Source organism: Pteronotus mesoamericanus, unplaced genomic scaffold, assembly GCF_021234165.1.
Source record: "Pteronotus mesoamericanus isolate MK-2021 breed Mesoamerican mustached bat unplaced genomic scaffold, CSHL_Meso_final contig_84, whole genome shotgun sequence".
Taxonomy (NCBI): domain Eukaryota; kingdom Metazoa; phylum Chordata; class Mammalia; order Chiroptera; family Mormoopidae; genus Pteronotus; species Pteronotus mesoamericanus.
This window is the reverse complement of record NW_026555267.1, coordinates 6,763,196-6,782,210: the sequence shown is the minus strand read 5'-3', so window position 1 is coordinate 6,782,210 and position 19,015 is coordinate 6,763,196. Positions and strand designations below refer to the sequence as shown.

The window sequence follows — 19,015 nt, the reverse complement described above, 5'->3', positions numbered from 1 at the left end:
GCATGGCGGCGGCGGCAGGTGCGCAGTCCCCAGTGGTGGGATCACTGCGGGGCCCTTCTGCGCTGCAGTGGCCAGCCCTCCGGTCAGCCTCCAGACGGAGGCGGTTATTTGTCCTTCTCTTCCTGAATTACTTCCTCTAATACCTCATCAGGACATCCTGAGGCCTGGAAGAAACTATTAAAAGTTTCAGGCCTCTGTTCTACACAGGCATCCTTTTTCTACTGCCGCTTCAAAAGCGCTACAGATTTGGGGCAGTTTAAGACTGTTTGATGCCCGCTGTCAGCCTGTCGTCTATCCACTGTATTTACTCGGCTGGAGACGGCTTTTGCTAGACAAAGCTGTACTGAAGAATTTTGGCAGGCAACCACTGCTCAGCATCCTGAGCTCCTCTCGCTACCCTCCTGCCCCTCGCTTTCTTCTCTCCCTGCCCCCGACAGGGTCTCCAGCACGCAGCCCCATCTGGGACCCTGCTTGGTAAGCGCTGATTTAACACGCGGACCCACTGGCGTGACGGCACCCCGCCTCGGATGGAGCGCAGCTGCTATGTCAGTACCAGCACCACGCGGGGGCACAGGGCACAGTCAGATGCTGACGGGGAGGCCGGAGGCCTGCGTTCCCACTTCTGACTCTGCTTCCAACTTTTGTGTCATCCTGGGAAGTCCCTTCCCCTCTCTGAGCCTGGAGTCTTGTGCCTGCAAATTATGGTGGTGAGACTGGACACTGGGACCCACGCCTTTAGTGACAGCCCCAGTTAGGATATGCAAAGCTTTCTGCTCTGGGCCAAATGTTTGAGTCGCCCCAAGATTCTTATGTTGGAATCATAACCCCCAATGTCATGGTGCGGAGAGCGGGCCTTTAGGAGGCATCTGGGACGTGGCAGGTGAGCCCTCATGAACGGATGAGTGCTCTGAGAAAAGACACAGAGGGCTGGCTTTCCCTCCCTCTGTTCCCTGCCACGGAGGATGCAGTGAGAGGTGGCTGTCTGTAACCAGGAAGCGAGCCCTCACCAAACACCTGACCATCCAGGCTGGTGCCCTGACCTCGCACTTCCAGCCTCCAGAACTGCGAGCAACAGATGTCTTGTTATAAGCCTCCCCGTCTACGGTACTTTGCAAGAGCAGCCCGAACAGACGAAGGCACTCTCCTCCCTGGAGACGCGAACCTGGCCAAACCCAAACCTGGACACCCACCAACCCCGACGATGAAAATCAGGATGGAGGTTTTTGTATTATAATAATTAGCATTTCCTGTCAATGAGTAAAAATACAGATGTTTCCTTTTCAAGCTCTGTGTCTTTTCTGGGTCCCAGAAACCCAAGGTGGAGAGAGAATCTCTCAAGTCCCTTCTCTACCACCACCGTCTCCCAAGGAACAGCCGAGAACAGGCAGCCGATACATGGAGCTTCTCTGTCAGAGCTCCGGCAGGGTCTAGAGGTTCCTATGATAACAGATGAAAGGCCATTCCCTGCTCTCAGTAAGAAAGAGGGCTAGGACCACCACACAAGTGGCAACCGTGATCTTTATTATAATATATAATTAGTTAGCAACACCAATACCAGGCCCATGTCCGCAGCCCTCACAGTCCAGCCTGCTATAGGCACGCAAGGCTGAGGGTCGGTCACGCCTTAAGGGGGACACAAGCCTTGCTGCCAGGGTTCAAAGCCGGCACATTCCTCCCCGAGTCATCCTGGGGAAGCTGGCTCCTCAGGCACAATGATTTTGCTAGAAATGAGGCCCAAAAAAAGACCTTCACCCAGGGGTACGCAGCCTCTCTAGCAGCGGTTCTCCGCAGGGAGCTCCGTGTCCTCTGGGTTCCCTCTGCATGGGCCTCAGCTCCTCTTTGGCCCTTGGTCCCACTCACGACGGGCAGAGCTGGACGAGTGCCGCGCCCAGAGGCAGTCTCCACGTGACTTCCCTTTGGGCTTTGGGGCGCTGGCCCCCCTTTACCCCCTTTAAAACTCTCGGCCAGGCAGGCAGGGCCCCTGCAGCACGGGGCAGGGGGCCTGCATCGTTTTGCTTAATCCCCTCCTTCCCACCCACCCTCCAAAAGCTCATGGCCTAGAGGCTCCTCAAGAAGGGACCGAGATGCAGGTCTCTCAGGAGTCCTCAGGGGAGGACAGGTGGCACAGCAGAACGTGCGGGAACCTGCTACACTGGCTTTGGGGAGGGGGCAGGGCGGGGCCTCAGTCACCCTCAGCCTCCCGGAGGCACAGAGCCCCTGACACCCACGCCGCGCGGAGTGGCTGCTGGCTGAGTGAATGACTGAACAGCCGTCTCTGCTCCTCCAGGGTCCGAGCATCTTGCTTATTCATCCACGCCCCTGCCTCCCCGCCCCATCCCAGGACCGCTCTGCACTGTTCCCCATTTGCTGGCTCCCGCCTGTGCATGCAGAGCTCAAGACGACAGTGTCCCTCTTAAGCAATCTCCTCCCTGAGGCGCACAAGTCAGAGGTTCCCACTTAAGGGGAGCAACTCCCCTGTACCCACCTCACCCTCCCTCATGACCCCCGCTTCTGCCTAGCCTGGGGGTCAGTCCCTCTGGGTCCCATTTTTCTCTGAAGATCACCTATCCAGGCTGGACCCAAACCCAGGCAACAAGCGAACCCCTACACAAGCCAGGACAGGCCAGTTCTTGGGGGAAACCTCACTGCTCACCAGGATCAGAGCAATGGCTTGAATAGTGCCCCTATGAACTGACCTTATCTGGGAAAAGGTTTTTTTGCAAATACAATTAAGGGTCTTAAGGATTAGGGTGGGCCCTAAATCCAATGACAGGTGTCTTATGAGAGAAAGGAGAGGCAGGCTGGAGGGGCAGGGGGCAGAGGGGAGAAGTTCGCGTGTAGACGGAGGCAGAGGCTGGAGTGAAGCAGCCACAGGAGCTGGGAGAGGCGAGGAGAGGTTGTCCTCTGGAACCTCCGGGGGCAGGGTGGCCCTGCCGACACCTTGATTTCAGACTTCGGGTCTCCAAAACGGTGGGAGAATAAATTTCCGTTGGTTTAAGCCACCGAGTTTGTGGTACTTTGCTATGGCGGCCACCAGAACCAACACAGCAAGGTTCCAGGCTGTGGCTGCCCCCGCCGATGGGCAGGTCACACGCGGTCTCCTCAAGCCAGGCCGATTTCCCGATTTGGGTAGAAGGCAGGAGAGAGTGAATGAAGGGACCGAACCCGTCTGTGCCACCAGGAAAGAGCATGAGGTCAGTGCCTTCCACACGAGCTGGAGGACAGCCTGGTTTAAAGCCAGCTTACTGCTAAGCACGTGAACTTGATCCTGGGTAAGTCATGGGTCGCGTTCACTGCCATGGAAGCTGCTTTTCCGCTGCGACCCGTGCCTTCCTGGTCCACCGCGTGAATAAATCGCTGTCTGAACGCCGGGCCCAGCACCATTCAGGACTCGCGTTGTCCCGCTCACTCTGTGCCACCCCCAGAGACAGGGAGAGGTGTGACGGAGCTGGGGGACAGGGAGTAAAATGCAGACTGCGCCCCGGGGAGGGCAGGGGCAGGGCCGCAGCAGCATTTCAGGTTCTGACTCTGATATCCTCCCTTCTGGTCCCTTCCCCAACCCCCCGGACTCAGAATTTGAGTATCTCAGAAATGATTTTCCTGATCAAAGGAGAGAGGCTGGATTTCAAGCCCATGTACCTTGGCTGCATAACAATTCAGCGATGTCAAGACTCATTTGCAGTATTTTAAAGATCTATATCGTTTTTACATCCCTGTCTGTTTGGCCCAAATAGGGAAAGCAAACTTGATTATGTCTAAAATATTTATTTATTCCATTTGGAGAAAGCAAAGAAACACTTAATTAACGACAAATGTTATTCCTTAACGTATAATCATTTTTATCTCACGGGCGCATTATCATTTACAATGAAATAGTAACTCAGTGGCGAACAACCCCCCCAAATAAATTAAACTGAGGCGTGAAGGACAAAACAACGAAGTCAGAAACTGGGGAGGGGTAAGGTGGTCGGTGGGAAAAATTCTTTTTTGGGGTCAAAGTCTGTCTTTGAAATATATATAACAAACTTTACCATTTTAACTATTTTAAGTATATAATTCAGTACAATACTGTGCAGCCATTACCATGATCCATTTCCAGAACTTTTCACTATCCCACACCGAAACTCTGTACCCACTAAGCTGTGGTCCCCAACTTCTTTGGCATCAGGGACCAGTTTTGTGAAAGACAATTTTCCACAGATGGAGGTGGGGGCCGGGGTCGAGAGACGGAGCTTAGGCCGGGGAAGCAGGTGGGAGACAGGAGGTGGAGCTCAGGCATCCTTATGTGGGGGAGGAGGGAGGTTGGGGACCCCTCCCTAAGCAGTAACTCCCATGCCTCCCTTCCTTGGTGCCTGGCAACCTCTGTTCTGCTTCCTGTTTCTATGAATTTGACTATTCCAGGCACCTCATGTAAGTGCAATCAGATAGTGCGTGTCCTCTCGTGCCTGGTTTAGTTCACTTAGCATGATGTTTTTACAGCATCGTGGTCTTTTGAACAATCTGCTGGGTGTACAGACTCTATAGGAGACCCAGGAAGGCTGGGTCTTCTGGACAAGGGGCAGAATGGCTGATTATTTCCCTCCCATTTCCGCAAAAGAGAGCCCCAGGCAGAGTCAGAAATGGGGCTCTCAGACTGAGAGCCTGTCTAATGGAGGTGTAGCAGCCAGGTTTAAGAACGGCATCGTTATTCTCACTCAAAAGAGGCAGGACCAAAGAATAAACAAGCTGTGTGCCCCTGGGGAGTCCCTTCGCCTCTCTGGGCTTCTAAGAGATGCCGGCAGAACCGAACAGAGGGTGCGTGGGGGGCCCCAGCCCTGCTCTGGTCCCTGCCAAGGCAAGGACCGGGGTCCAAGGTACGTCTCCAGGAGTCCACACTCCCCCTGGGCCCTTTGGGGGACCCCTGTGAACATCTGCACCCTGTGCTCAGCTTCCCATCCCCCTTCACCCTAAGGGGGCGCCATCCTGGAGCTATGAGCCTTCTCTCCCAGTTAGCCAGCCACGCTGCCGCTCACAACCGAGAGCAGCCCTGGCAACTGACAACGGGGGGACAACAGGCTAGCTCACCGGGCGAACCCTCTCACCCCGCACAGGCAAAATGACAGCTGCTCGGCCTCCCATCAAGTGCCCACCTGAGCTGGACCCTGCGCTTCTGAGGGGCTCCAGGAATCAGCAACACTGGGACAAAGGAGGTGGTAGGAAGGTTACCCCTACACAGAAAGGGATTTAAACTCAGGCATAAATAGGGTAGCAGTTGACGGGGAGCATTTAAAAATGAAATTCTACAGCATTCTCCTGAATGAAGCTATTATTGGAAACTAACAGTAAGCTCTACTTGAGAGAGAAGCACTTAACAGTCAAACCTTTCCCCCCTCTTTAATTCAGACGAACTAAATATTCATCTGAATAAAAACAAAGCTATAAAGATTACAGGCATACAGAAGAGAATCGAAATCTGAAAACAAGATACCTCAAAATTAAAGTGGCCTGCTCCAAACGCAGGTAACCGAGGAACATCTGACAGTTAATTTACAGAGAATTCTTTTTTAGGTCAGGGAGGGAAAGATGGAAACAGCCTCCTCCCAGCCTCAAAAATAATTTTCTTCTCTTATCATATAGGTCAATGAACACTAATAGGCAATCAAGTGGTGCCTAACGCATCTTTGGTGAAAGTCCATGGAAATCATGAGTTAACACACTTGGTTAAAATGGGGGGAAAAGTGAGGGGGAAAAAGGACCCAGATTGTCGAGTTTATCCTGAGTTTATCCTGTTAAGAACTAAGGTATGTGGACGCAAGTATATTTATAACTCACACAACCTCCTTCTCCAGCTAATAACTCAGTGCTGAAGGGTGTGGGCTGCTTCCAGGATAAATATGAGAGACTTGGGTTTGGCTTCAGAATGTTTCTCCTACATCAATCATACCATCCGGTCCCTGAGGCAACCGTCTGAGAGGTGGGGCAGGCTCTGCCGTAGTCATTTTGCTTAACTGCTCAGCACAGGTAAACGACTTGTCCATGGTGACCCGTGGCCACAAAGCCAGGGAAGGACGTCAGAGCCTTTCTTGGATCAGTAGGTGTTCAGAGACGGACTCGGTGACGCTACGGCTCGGGGAGGGTGACACTGGGCCGTGCGGCACGGCGGCCTGTGAGCTTCCTCAGACCAGTCCCACAACGCTGTGCGTCCGTTAGAGCCCTTTCTCCTCGGGCTCCCCGACCCCAACTCAAGAGCATTACTGGGCCACCTCTATGGGCCACGGCAGGTTTGGCAGATTGGTTTCATCTGCCTGGAAGGGTGTTCCTGGAACCCTGGAGGGAGATGGTCTCAGAGCCCACCCTGCAGGTCCCTCTGACAAGGAGAGCAGAGGTGAGCAGGAGGCACAGATGCGTAGTGGGGTGGGATGGCCTCTCATGCCATGCATTTGCCCTAAAATGTAACTCAGAAGTTGGATCAGTTCCAAGGGAAAACCAAACCAAACAAAACCAAACAAAACCAAAACAAAACCACCAGCTGCCTTTCCAAAGGGAACGATGTGTCTGCGGTTACGGATTGCCACTTTGGGATACTCAGTGCGTATCACCTGTGCATGAGCGCAGTCCAGGCTGAGCTGCCAGCAGTTTCCTGAGCATTTTCAGACATGAGATACGGGGCCAGAGGTGGTCTGATGGTCCCAGCTGTGTCTGCCTTCATGCCCAGGTGGTAACGTGGACTTTGGTAGACAAGTATCTCGTTTCCCACCAAGTCAAGGATGGGATCCCTTTAGTTATTTCTAATGTCCGGTATCCCAAAGATGGTTACTTATTATCACTCCCCATTCTAGCAATCACTTAAAAAAGAGAAAGCTTACCTACTCGTAATATGGAGCAGGGCTTCCTTTACCTCGGTCTTCACATAGCCCCCGTGCAGTAGAAATGACTGGTCCCACTTCCCAGATGAAGAACTGAGGCCCAGGAGGGAGACGATGTCCTTTGCACCCGTCCACTCTCTTCACATGAAGCGGGTTAATTCTAAACCCCGTGTCTCCTAGATTCTAAGCTTGTCCCACAACCCGGCTCCAGAACCCTGCCCCAGCACATCTCCCTGTAAGAGCCCTCACCAAACGGGGAACAGCCCTCACCCTAACGACCCAGCAGGAGGAGGCGAGGAGGCAAGGAGACAGGGTCGGAAAGGTGCGTGTCTGTTCTCATCAATTTCTTCCCTGCCGCCTGATGTATCTGAGCCCTTTAACATAAAGACAGCTGAGGAGAGTGGAGGTTTTTCCGAGGCACTCAGAAAAAGCGACTTTTATAAAGAAAACCAACCCGAGCATCTCCTGAGTCAGTCTAACCTGGGACAGCCACAGGGTGAGTGACTTCTCTGGACATTTCCAGACCCCCACCGCAGACATGCCTGAAACAGAGCTGGGTCATCATCAAGCATGATGCCAGAGACCTCTTGCAGCAAACTGGCTCTCTAATGAGTCAGCCACGCTGGAGGGATAAACAGAGAAGCACTCACTTCCTTGGCCTTATTAAGAACAGAGAACAGGGCAGGCACGCTGACCCGTGATGCACACAGGGCTCTGCCCAGGGGCTGGTCAGAACAAAGACGCGCGGGCCAGGAGGCCCTCAGAGGCAGACGCTGGCTACCACCCTCGCCCGGGCCCAGCAGACAAGGCTGCGATGGATTCCAGGGGTCTGCAGACGTTCCCCCTGGTAGCCTCCCTCTCTCCTCCCCACTCCCTTTCTTCCTTCCTCACTCTGAGCCAACACGCTGCCTCTTTCTGGGCCCCTTTCCGGCCTAGCCTTTCCTCCCTGCCATGTCCCCTTCAGGGTGGCACTGTAGCCCTTCCGTGCTGGCATCATTCATGCACCTGCTTCCTTGTTTACACCAGTAGTTTGGCAGCTGGTTGCTGTAAACTATAATAAAATGCCTTTCCAAAAAATGAAGGAATGTGACCAGACACGCCAGACATCATGATATTAAAGCCGTGTCAATTAATTTCTCCCCCTGCTTGATAAACGAGCCCCGTTCCATCTCTTAATAATGAGGAGAGAAACAAGAAAAGTTGACACTTAGTTTAATTTATTTTCTCAACTTGCCTGGTCATATTTCTTTCTGCCTTGCAGAGCTGGCTGGGGCTGTGGGAATTACAAGTGGCTGGGGCAGGCGAGGCCCAGATCGGCGTGAGTCGACGCGGGTCTCCTCGGTTCCCACACGCCACTTAATCAGGAGGGGGAGAGCGATGGCGAGCCGGCTCACACCTGCGCCTCTCCAGCTACCTTTGGGGGCTGGGGGAGGGGAGGGTGTTGGGGATGGGGGGAGCAATCTCAGGTGCGTGGGGGATCAGATAACAGAAATGACACTATCAGATTTCCAATCTAGTGCAGAGCAACCGCACAAGACTGAATTCCCTAAATTAACATTAAGCTACGTTGGCAGCATTTGCCAGAGGGGAACCAATTTTTCAACTGGAAAGGTGCCTTTCTTTCCTCTTCAGCCCAAGGATGCTCCAGCCACCGTCGCCTGACCTTGGAAAGTGAGCATCAACTTTCTAAAAGTCAGACGCCAACCGTGAACCAGCAAGCGTTTCATTAAGGCTTTAGTTACAAGTAATTTTTTCACATGGCCACCATTAACCTCCGGACCATTTAGGGAGGTTCGACAATAAACCAAGCTGGGGATGAAAGTGAAGCGTGTTCCCCAACCAGCGTTTCCCGGTGTGGTCCCTCACAGTCATTGGGTGGGGGAGGGGCTTGTTTACAGTGCAGGTCCGTGGGCTCCGTGGCTGTGACCCGGGAATCCGCACTTGAACCTGCTCTCTGGTGATTCTGATGTCCCCCAAGTCTGACTCTGCTCTGCATATCCCAGGTCAGGGCGAGCAGAGTAGAGATTATCTGGTAAAGAAAGCATCCAGAATGCTCCACTAGGAAAGAGGACCTCTAGTCTCCCCTTTCACATGAAGGGGAAAACTAAGCTGTTTTAAGGAGCCTCTGCCACCCCTTTCACAAACAGCCAGACCTCTGGGCCCCACAGGCCACCCTCACCCAAGCCAAGGAAGGCTCAGGAACCAGTTCGGACCCAAGTGTCAAAGACCGATTTTGCTTCTGCTCCCAGGGGTACCGTGGTTTACCCCCATCACATCCCTATGCAAAAGCAATTCCATTTTACTTTAGAATTCCAAAGAGTTACTCAGGAGGTGGGAGATTCTTCTTTCTGGTGGGAGGGACCTCCTGAGTCTGTGAAATTAGAGGAGTGTATAGAGAGCTCTACAATGGGGTACAGTTCCACAAAAACCACCCAGGAAAAGGAGGGAGGGAGGCGAGAAGGGGGTGTGTCTGTGTGGGGGGAGAGATTCAGAAAGGGAGGTGGGGTGGAAGGGGAGAGAGAGACCTCCAACCACCCCAGCTATTTTTCAAAGCGGGAACTCTGCCATGAATACTGATACTGTGATTGGAAAGCGCCCGTGGCTGCAGAGAACGGGGTGTCTGTGTCTCATCCCAGCCTCTTGTTAACCGATGGGGAAAAAGCACCTGTGATCCAGGCCAGACAACCCCAACCTCATTTCATTCCGAGTCCGCTCCTAGCAGTGATTCTGTGAATGACACTTGTCAGGGCAGCAGATTAGTTCACAAACCTATTTTTTGTGTATAGTGTTCCATCTTGGTTGGGAAAATAGCCCGTTCTTGGCGAGAGAGACACATATTACTGCTGTTAAGTGCCAATATAAACTCTGAGACGCGGTGGTAAATTCACCAAATTAAATCGCTAGACAACTGGCTCGGATCAGGACCCCGGCAGAAGGTGCCAGGGCAGCAGCGCGCGCCCAGCGGGGCAGAGGAGGCTGAGGTTGTGCGCGCAGCTGGAGCAAGGGTACGAGGACGCGCTGCCTTGGTGGAGGCGGCTCTGGGAACCACAGAGCCTGGGGCGGCTTCGTGGGCTCTGGGTGTCCTTCGAGGCTGCTAGGTCCTGGGGTTTTCTGAGCTCAGGGGAGGGAGGTAGGGTAGCGGCTGGAAGCTGTACTCTGTGGATCTGGGTGTTTGGGATGGTTACCTCCAGGCTCTCCCCCAAGAGTGGGTATGAAATCTGTCACCTTTCCTGATGCTGCCCCTCCAGTCCCACCCTTGAAGTGAGCATCCACGAAGGAAAGAAGAGCCAGTTTTAAGCTACCTGGAGCCAGCAGTGACTGGCTGTGAATTCTGGGCAAGTTACTGCACCTCTCTCACCTTCATTATCCTCCTCTGTGGGACAGAAACAAAATCCACCGCGCCAGACAGGAGGCTTGCTTGGAAACCCTTGTGAGGAGGGGTCGGCTACCCATTCCCACTAATGGAGCGCGAGGTTTGATGGCTTCTGCCCTTCCCCAGCCTCTAGGTCCACACAAGCTTACCTTTGCCCTCTGCCTTGAGCCTCATGTATTAAAATTGATTTGACGTATGTCAAAGTGATGCTCACGGAGCTTTACCAACTATCCCCATGAGAACAAGACTCAGGGCAGGGAGAGGTAAAATAAGTCACGGTAAATCCCCAGGCAGTCTTGTTACTTAAAAAGACCCTACTGGGCTTCCCTTTGGGTAAAAGCAAAAATCACGTGCTGACCCTTGAGTGCCAGGCCACACGCTGGCCCTAGCCCAGACCACTGACGCTCGGCCAGCGGCGTGCGCTCCAAGGCCCGGAACCTGTAGTCTGACTGCCAAAAGAAAAGCTACGGGCCCCTGTTCTTGAGGGGGTTCCCCCAACATCCTCTGAAGAGGGACTATGAAGGAGACAGAGGGAAACCAAGAGGGGGAGACGGGGAGGACACAGACAACAAAAACTGCTCCACAAGGAAGAGTCGGAAGAAGCCCTGTGCCCTCCTCACCCCAGAATGGAGAGGACCCCTCGGAAAACCACAGCCTCACCAGCAGCCGCCTCAGGACGCCCACCTGCCTTCCCTCTAACAAGCTCTCAGGGAATGGTTACTGGCCTCAGATAAGGTTCCAAAACTCCATAAAAAAAAAACCACTACTTGGAAGCAGGCTTTCAGCGCTGCCACAAATTATATGACTTTTATTATGAGGTATGGTTTCAGAATAGTCCCAACTGACAGAGCCCTGGCTGGACGCCCACCGCGCCTGCCACCCCTTCTGTGCTCCCGGCAGAAGGGTCGGTTCGGCCAGCAGCTCCGTGACTCCAGCCAGCTCACCCGGAGCTGGGGGTGGGTGGGTGGCTGCCCGTAGCAGTGCTCCTGAGGCAGAAACACACGCTGATGCACCATGGGGGGCGGGGGCGGTGACCTGTTTTATTTTATTCTTCTGGGCTGTTAAAAGATCTGGGCTTAACATCTGGAAGCCAGAGCTCTCCGAGAAGCTGAGACCAGCAGCCCAGGCAGCCTGGTGGGGGCGGCAGCTCTGCTGAGAGCTGGCTCCTCGGCTCCCCAGACGCTGTCCTCGGGTGGGCGCGGGAGGCAGGGCACAGAGGAATGGGCTGGGGGCAGCACAATCCACGGACTTGCTACTCAGCTTGTTTCACCAACCAGGAGCGTTGGCACCGCTTGGGAACTTACTGGAAATGCAGAGTTTCAGGCTCCACCCGGGACCTCCTCAATCTGAATCTGCATTTTCAACAAGTTCCCCACGTAATTTTTATGCGCATTAAAATTAAGGAGCACTGGTCTGAAACATGGCTTCTTAACAGTGATTCTTATATCAGAATCACTTAGAACAAAATTTTTAAGACGCTGATGCCTGGGTTCCACCCTTAGAATTGAGTTAGGTCTGAGGTAGCGCCCCAGCGTCTACCTGTATATATCTGTTTTAAAATCTTCCCAGATGACTCGGATGTACAGTTAGGATTGAGAAACACTGGGAAAAGGAAAAAGTGTAATGTCTAATTGTTACTTTTCATCTATAATAATTTCAGCTTCATTAATATTTAATATATAAACTGAATGGCCCTAGTGCCCTCACATGACCATATGTCAGACAGATACTTGACTTAGTATTTTATAGACCTCCCCAAAGGAAGAAAGTTAATGCTACAATGGGGGGGCGTGCAGGCAGAGGGGCACCTCCTTTATTCACCGGCAGCAAGCACAGCTAGAACCTAGTGCTGGTTATGTGGGGCCAGTAAATTGAAGCATAGATTATATGATCTGATTTCAATTAAAGGAACCCTCACCAAATGGCCACTGCAAAGAAAGCCTAGACTGCAGATGCTACTAATGCTATAAGCACATGGCACTGCCAGGAAAAGGCAAGCTGACTATTTTCTCTTAGCAAGACACCCCCAGCACCACAGGCCTCCAGATCGCGTTCTGATCAGGTGGGGCGAATGGCGGTCAAGGGAGCGAGAGGAGCCCGCCCAACCTTGTGCTGCAAGAGGAGACTCTCGGAAAACAAATGTGTCAAAAACATTTCCATTGTTACGTGGTTTTTGTTGTTAAAAACAATATAAATGGGCTATCGGCATACTTTTAAAACTTGGAAGCAGGGCTATAAAATGCAGTTAAAAAAATGAACATTTCAGGGGATTTTGAACCCATTTGTTAAAAATATGAAAATGCAACACTTGATTAGTTTGCGTGAAAAACTGATTGACATCAGGGAACATGGAAATTTACAAGGTGAATTTCAACAAAATCCTTTGCATAATTGGAGGATGGGGTTGAAAAATTAGTATCGTCATTCAGTCAGCACAGTGAACGTGCTGCTGCCACCGAGGTCTGTGTGTCTCATGATGTTGTATCTGTATTTCTCTGTGAGGACAGGCTACTAAAACCAAGTATCAACATAAGCTAGACTTAGAATCCAAACTTTACAGCTGGATCACAGAGGATTAAATCAAGGTTTTGTTGTTTTTAAAGCAGCATATTCAATCACATTGCTCTTGCTAAAAATATTATTTTAATTAATAACAAACAAAATTCTAAACATGGCTTATTTTGAATGTATCCTACCCAACTGTATTCCTATTTACGTAGGTTTTATAATAAACATGATATATTAGCATAGTGTACACGTATAGAAATTGTAATTAGGTAAGGTATATGGCGGGGTGGGGGCCGTGCTATTTTTTTTTTTTTTCCCTGCACAATTAAAAAGTTTCAGAGATTCTCTGCTCTGGAAGGGGTGTGGCCGGATGTCCCCACCTCTAGCTCTGAGTCGGCCCTTAGTCACAGAGACTACTAAAAGCCAGAGAACAGGGCGGGACGTTCACGGGAGTCACCAGCCAGCCATTTCCAGGATCCCCTGGGACCACCCAGTTCAGGGCACACAGTGATTAGGAGGCATTTTTTTTTGGGGGGGGCACCCTTCAAACTGAGAATGCTGCCCCCTACACATTAATGGCAGCAATACCTGAATTCTTCTCGATACATTTTTCATAGCATCGTATATTCATTAAAATTTTATTCTATTAGCATTCTGAATCCAAACCACTAAGTACATAATTGCTAAAACATGTGTTAAGTGACGACTTACAAAATGCCGGTTTTATCATGTTGTTAATTAACAGAAAAGTCGGATTAATACATCCACAGATCATTAGGAGCATTCAGTTCATTTTCACCAGCTCTTCTGCGGGTGGGAAGGTGGTCGGCGGGCAACCCTGAGTATTTGCAGCAAGAGCAGAAACTTTGTTCTTTGTGCTTCCCCCCACCCCTGCAACCCCACAGGTTCCATGAGCCCGTCTAGGAGGAGAAACTCAAGAGACAGGGACTCAAAGTGTGTTTTGCTCAAAGGAAATTATTCTAAGGTCTGATGTCACTCTGTGCAACCTATTTAAAAGGGCAAATGTGGAAGAGTTTGGGTGGAAGAGAAAGAGCAGCACTTCCTCAGAAGCCAGAGCAGTGCGGCTCTGCAGACCACTGGGGAGGCTCGAGTCTTGAACCGGAGGACGTGGCTGAAACCTTGGCTGCGCTGCATTAGTGGCTGTGTGATGTGGGGCAAGCCATTAACCTCCCTGACCCCGTGCCTGCCCTTGGAAAACAGGAATAAAGAGGCTGACCTCACAGGGCCGGCAGAGGCTTAAATGAGATAGTGCACGCGCCTGATAGCGTCCCTGCACAAGCCTGCTGTTTCTATGTGAGGATTTTGTACCTCATATTGCTTGGAAGAAGTGGGCTGCCAGCCAAGACTTGGAAATGATTTTGATATCAATAAACGTTGGCTGCCATGAATGGGCTCTAGCAGGGCCTGTCCCGAGGCACCAAAGCCAAGCCATCTTGGAAGTGAGTGTGGACTCACCTTGCTGTCATCTCCAATGAAAACCGGGTCACACGATCCCGAGGCCAGAGGGGTTTATTCACATCTCTGCCCACCCTGTCTGGGAATCACAGAGGTACCCAGGCATGAAATGGACTAAATGTCTTCTCGTTTCCCAGCCGTCCAAATTGCTTTAGCCTGGCCCGATGGTGGTGGTCCCAATTCTTCACGCTTAATAACGAAACGGTCTGGCTGGCTGGGCTGCTCAGGAGACCAGCGCTGGAAGCCAGACTGAGGAGCCTCAACGGACTGGGGAGGAGCCAGGGGGCAGGCAAGGCTACACCTGGGGTTTCCGGAAGCTGGGGGTCAAGGCGAGTCCTGAAGTCAGAAGCCAGGGGTCAAGGTGACGCCCGGGTCAGAAATATGAAAGCGGTCAGGAAAAGCAAACAGGTCTGCTGCCTCGGCCTTCATCGCTAGACTCTGGCTGGGGCAGGAGCCCTCCCCAGAGGGAGATAAGGGCAGGACCAAGACAAACTGCGAGGGTGGTCACGACTGAGTTCGCCTGGCTGGAGTCAGGGTGCCAAAATCAACAGGAAGAGACAAGCAAAAACAAGAGCAAAAACAAAAAAACCCAACCATAAATGTAGATCTAGCCTATGCCAGGCTAAGGGGGAAGAGAGAGAAATCACCTAGTTGCATTTTTTTTTCCTGGAACATTCTTTCAAGGCCCTAGCTGCTTAGTAAATTAAAGGTTACTTCTGGTGAGGCCTCTGGACATGTGGGTTGTTATTTGTGGGTTGAGAATGGAAAGCGTCGGGGCTTTGGGTTCAGACAGGGGTTGTAATATAATCCCAGTTCCACAACTGATCAGCTACGGGATGTCTCTCTGCACCTCAGTTTTCTCATCCATAAATTGGGGGTGATGATATTTTAGGACTGTAGAGCATTTAAACAACACGATGCACATGAAGCTCAGCACAGTTCCAGGCCCCCGCTGGACCCCTCTGGGGGTCTGGTTTTCTTACTTATTTTGACTTGCTGTGTTGAGGTAATACTTTGACCCTGTGGAAGGTGGGCTCCAGAAAGAGGAAGCACAAGGCTCGTATGCTTTGAGCATCACCTTCCCCACTGACCAAATGGGAGCAGAGAGCTGGAGAGTAGCTGATGCGTGCGTGACTGCCCCAGCTGTGGACACACCACAGGGCACACTCCCAGTCCAGGGAGGAGGGCAAGGCCCCGATCGCCACCAGGAGCCAAAGCCGCCTCTCCCCATCTTGAAAATCACAGCGTACAGCCAGCCATGTTGTGACCATTCTGCCACTTGGCTGCAGAGACCCGTAACTTCAATTTATTTGTGTCTGGGGCCTTAAAGAACCTCAGCTGTCATCCCTCCCTTAGTTTATTACCAAATTTCTAAAATATTACATTCTTTATTATATCCAAATTCACTTTATTGCACTTGACAATACAGATAATCACATACCATATGCTCTAATGTTTTGAAACCAATGCATGTTGACAGCGGTTTTTATTCATGATGCATAATTCCATCCCGAGCTCACAATGAGCCCTCTGAGCACCCAGCCTTGTGTTAAGACTTTTGCCTAATAACAGATTAACAATACAGCAAGTTTGTGAGACACAATCCGTCCCCTGCCATTCTCTATTTACAATGGGGAAAAATGTACCTGCACTGAAAAGATGGATTTGTTGAAGAGACGGAAAAAACCCCTACCACCACCCACCCACCGGTCCCGGAGGGTTTATAATGATGTGTTATTGTTCCACGCTTATGAAAATTGATATTGAAAAGAGGGATTGGTCATGTGCCAAGAAGCAAGCAACTAATCACGCCAGCCCACACTGCTGGCCCCTGAGAGCTGGAAGCACAAATGCCCAAAGCTCTCATTAGGAGTCTCTCTTGTTTTGCTACAAGCAAATATTTGTCACTTGTCTACCTTGGTGAGACCCTCCCTCTCTCTTGTCCCCTGCCCTCATCCCCTGGGCATCCCTTCTGTTCCCAATTAGCCTCAAGCTTTCTTGGCAAAATGAACACAGCTGGGGATGCGTCCCACCCCCAGCGTCCCGGCACCTCGTGGGCAGAAAGGCCAGGACGGCAGGAACGGTCTCCGCAGCTTCTTCGGCAGAGCCCCACGTCCTACGGTGGCTCAAGCAAAGGGTGGATAATTTGAGGATGATCCTCCGGCTTTGCCGAGGGGCCCGGAACAAACAATGCCATTTCACGCGTCCGCTAACTAAGAGCTTTCATTTGCTTCGGAGAAGCACTCCAACAACTGTAAACCCATTAGATCATGTCAGATGTGGTGGGGAAGAGCTTGGGCTGTCACCAGCAGAGAATCAACTCAGATTTATAGATCCTTAAAGCTTTAATATATAGATATCCGTCTTCCCCCTGTAGACAGACAAGGGGACTGGGGTGGCGGTGGAGGAGGGAGGAACAGCCCACTGCTCGGCTGCAGACAGATTGGAGTTTCACAATCATTCTCCTGGATAATGAGATTTCTCAACAAGGGGAGGAGGGGCAAGAAAGGACAGAAAGCCAGGCCTCTTACTTTGCTGAACACTTGGCTATTTTTCCAAAGCTTTGCTGGGGAGCCGTGGGGTGGGGGTGGGGACGGGCAATGGAAAGATGCCATCATCAGCAGTGCCTCCGGAGTCCCCAGTGGCCAAGGAAGGGGCCGGCGTCGGACGGGGCGCCCACAGAAGAGGCATCTCACTCCGTGTAACTGCTGCACTCCTGAACAGCTTGAGTTATAACTCTTTTTCATAAACAAAACCGACTTTCCCTTTGGGCTGACATCACGACTCCAAGAAAGGCTCCTTCTTTATTTCTTAATCATCTCTAGCAGGCACGGGCTCCTCCTACCCTCTCCCAGGATTTGAGCTGTTATTTCTTCATTTTCTGTTTTGTTCTTTTCCCTTGCTTGCCTAGCACATATCAAGTGTGGGAGTAACTAACTGGTCACTCAACCAATATCTACGAGAGGGATCACAGCTAAAAGAAAACTTCATAAAGAATCCTCTGGAGACATTTAGTGGGTGGTCTCTCTGGGTCTGGAAATGAGACGGTGTGGGCATTTCATAATTCAGCGAGACCCACATATGACGTGCACAGGGACCATGGACGCTGGCCCCTGGCCTCACTGCGTCCCATCAACTCTATTCTTGTTTGAATACTGTTTCCCACGAATATGCTGCCTTGGAGGGGACAGCACAGGCCAGACAGGACAGAGCTCTACTCCTGCTGGGATTCTTTTTTGAAACAAAATGCACCATTTCTGTGTCTTTGAAGACTTGGAGAGCATCCTGCCTTGCTCATCCCTCAGAGAGAGGAGCCAGCGGCTCTGCTGTACTTGACAGTAGACGGAGGCAGGAGCTGAGACAGAACCCGCGCCAGGGAGGGGCCTGGCCCCACCCGCAGCACCCGTCACTGCTGCGCCTGTAACACTGGGCCCCACACAGGGCGCCCAGCCCTCCCTTCCAGGGTGGCGACCCCCCAGGGCAGGCCGAGGCGGCCCCTGCAGGGTCCGTAGCAGGCAGGCGCTGGCTCAGAACAACATTCCTTACCTGGGACCTGTGGATTGGCTCAGCCCAGGCCGCCCGTGGCCCAGGTCCCGTCCCTTTGAAGGAGGATGTTCCTATCCACCAACGGTGCTGCAGACTCACAAGGGCCTTGCCTTCTGGTTCTTTGTTCCTGGATTTCTGCCAGGCAGGAGGTATTAGGGACCTGCTTATTTCTTTTCATTGGCTTGTATAGGGACATGACCCCACTGTGACAGGGAAAGCAGCTGTCAGTGGCGGAGGCCTCGGTGCGGGCTCGGGAGAGGCTGGGGGTGGAGTGACCCCTCGGGCACTTGCTCTCCCTAAGGACACTGCAGGGCCCACAGGAGGGCTGGAGGCTCAGGTGGGCGAGGCAGCCTGGGACCGGAGGATCCCCGCCTGCTGAGGCGGGGCAGAGCCCCCTCCTGAGTTGCTTCCCTCCAGGACAGGCCGCGTTCCTTTCCCACCCGCCCGCTTCCTCTCGTTGGGTCCGTGTCGGCATCGTCCCCGCCACCACCCCTTGCTCAGTATACGAGTCTTGCTGGACCCCTTTGTGCGCGTCATCTCTAACCTTCCAGGCGGCCCGACGGCAAGCAGTGGCGCCCCCGACGGGTGGTTAAGCACTGTGGGCTTCAGGGAAGGGAGGCCGCTTGCCATGGCCTCTCTTCAGGAGAGCTGAGCTGGGAGACAAGCTCAGGTCCACCTGTCCCTAAAGTCTGGCCCTTCCCCTCCACTGGCCTCTGCAGGGGCAACTGAATAAACGGAAGGTTCAGCGCCAACACAGCCCTGGATTTGTGGCCACACAGAGGAGGTCGAACGACTGCTCAGTTGTCCTTGCTGAAAAGTGCAGTGGCCTGGGAGGCTCTGAGGGTCTGCAGCGATGGGGGATGGCCCCCCTCATATGCAGTATCACCTTGCATGACTCCTGTAACCTCTCTAGGCTCAGCTTCCTCACTGAGACCTGAGGTGTAGGTCTGCATTGTTCGCTGCCGCATTTCCTATGCCTAGAACTTGTGCTCCATAAAATGTGTCAAATAAATGGATTTGAAAAATGAAAATCCAAGTAACATTTCCTGTTACCTATCTTATCAATGAGATAACATACAACAATTTGCACAGAATATGATCCCCAGGGATCAATGAACAGAAGATCCTGGTTATTAATAATACTATTATATACTTTTATTATAATATTACGATTGCTTCACAAGATTATTAATAAGGATCAATGCATCTGTGAAGCACAGATATAAGCTGGGGTTTTTAAAAATAACTAGTAACCAATGCCGAACAC

General features: G+C 51.9%; 1 protein-coding gene across 7 annotated transcripts in view; it reads right to left on the bottom strand.

The window, feature by feature from the left end:
• The window catches only part of MSI2 (musashi RNA binding protein 2), a 373,521-nt gene that overhangs the window by 74,567 nt on the left and 279,939 nt on the right, over positions 1–19,015 (bottom strand). The window lies entirely within an intron of this gene.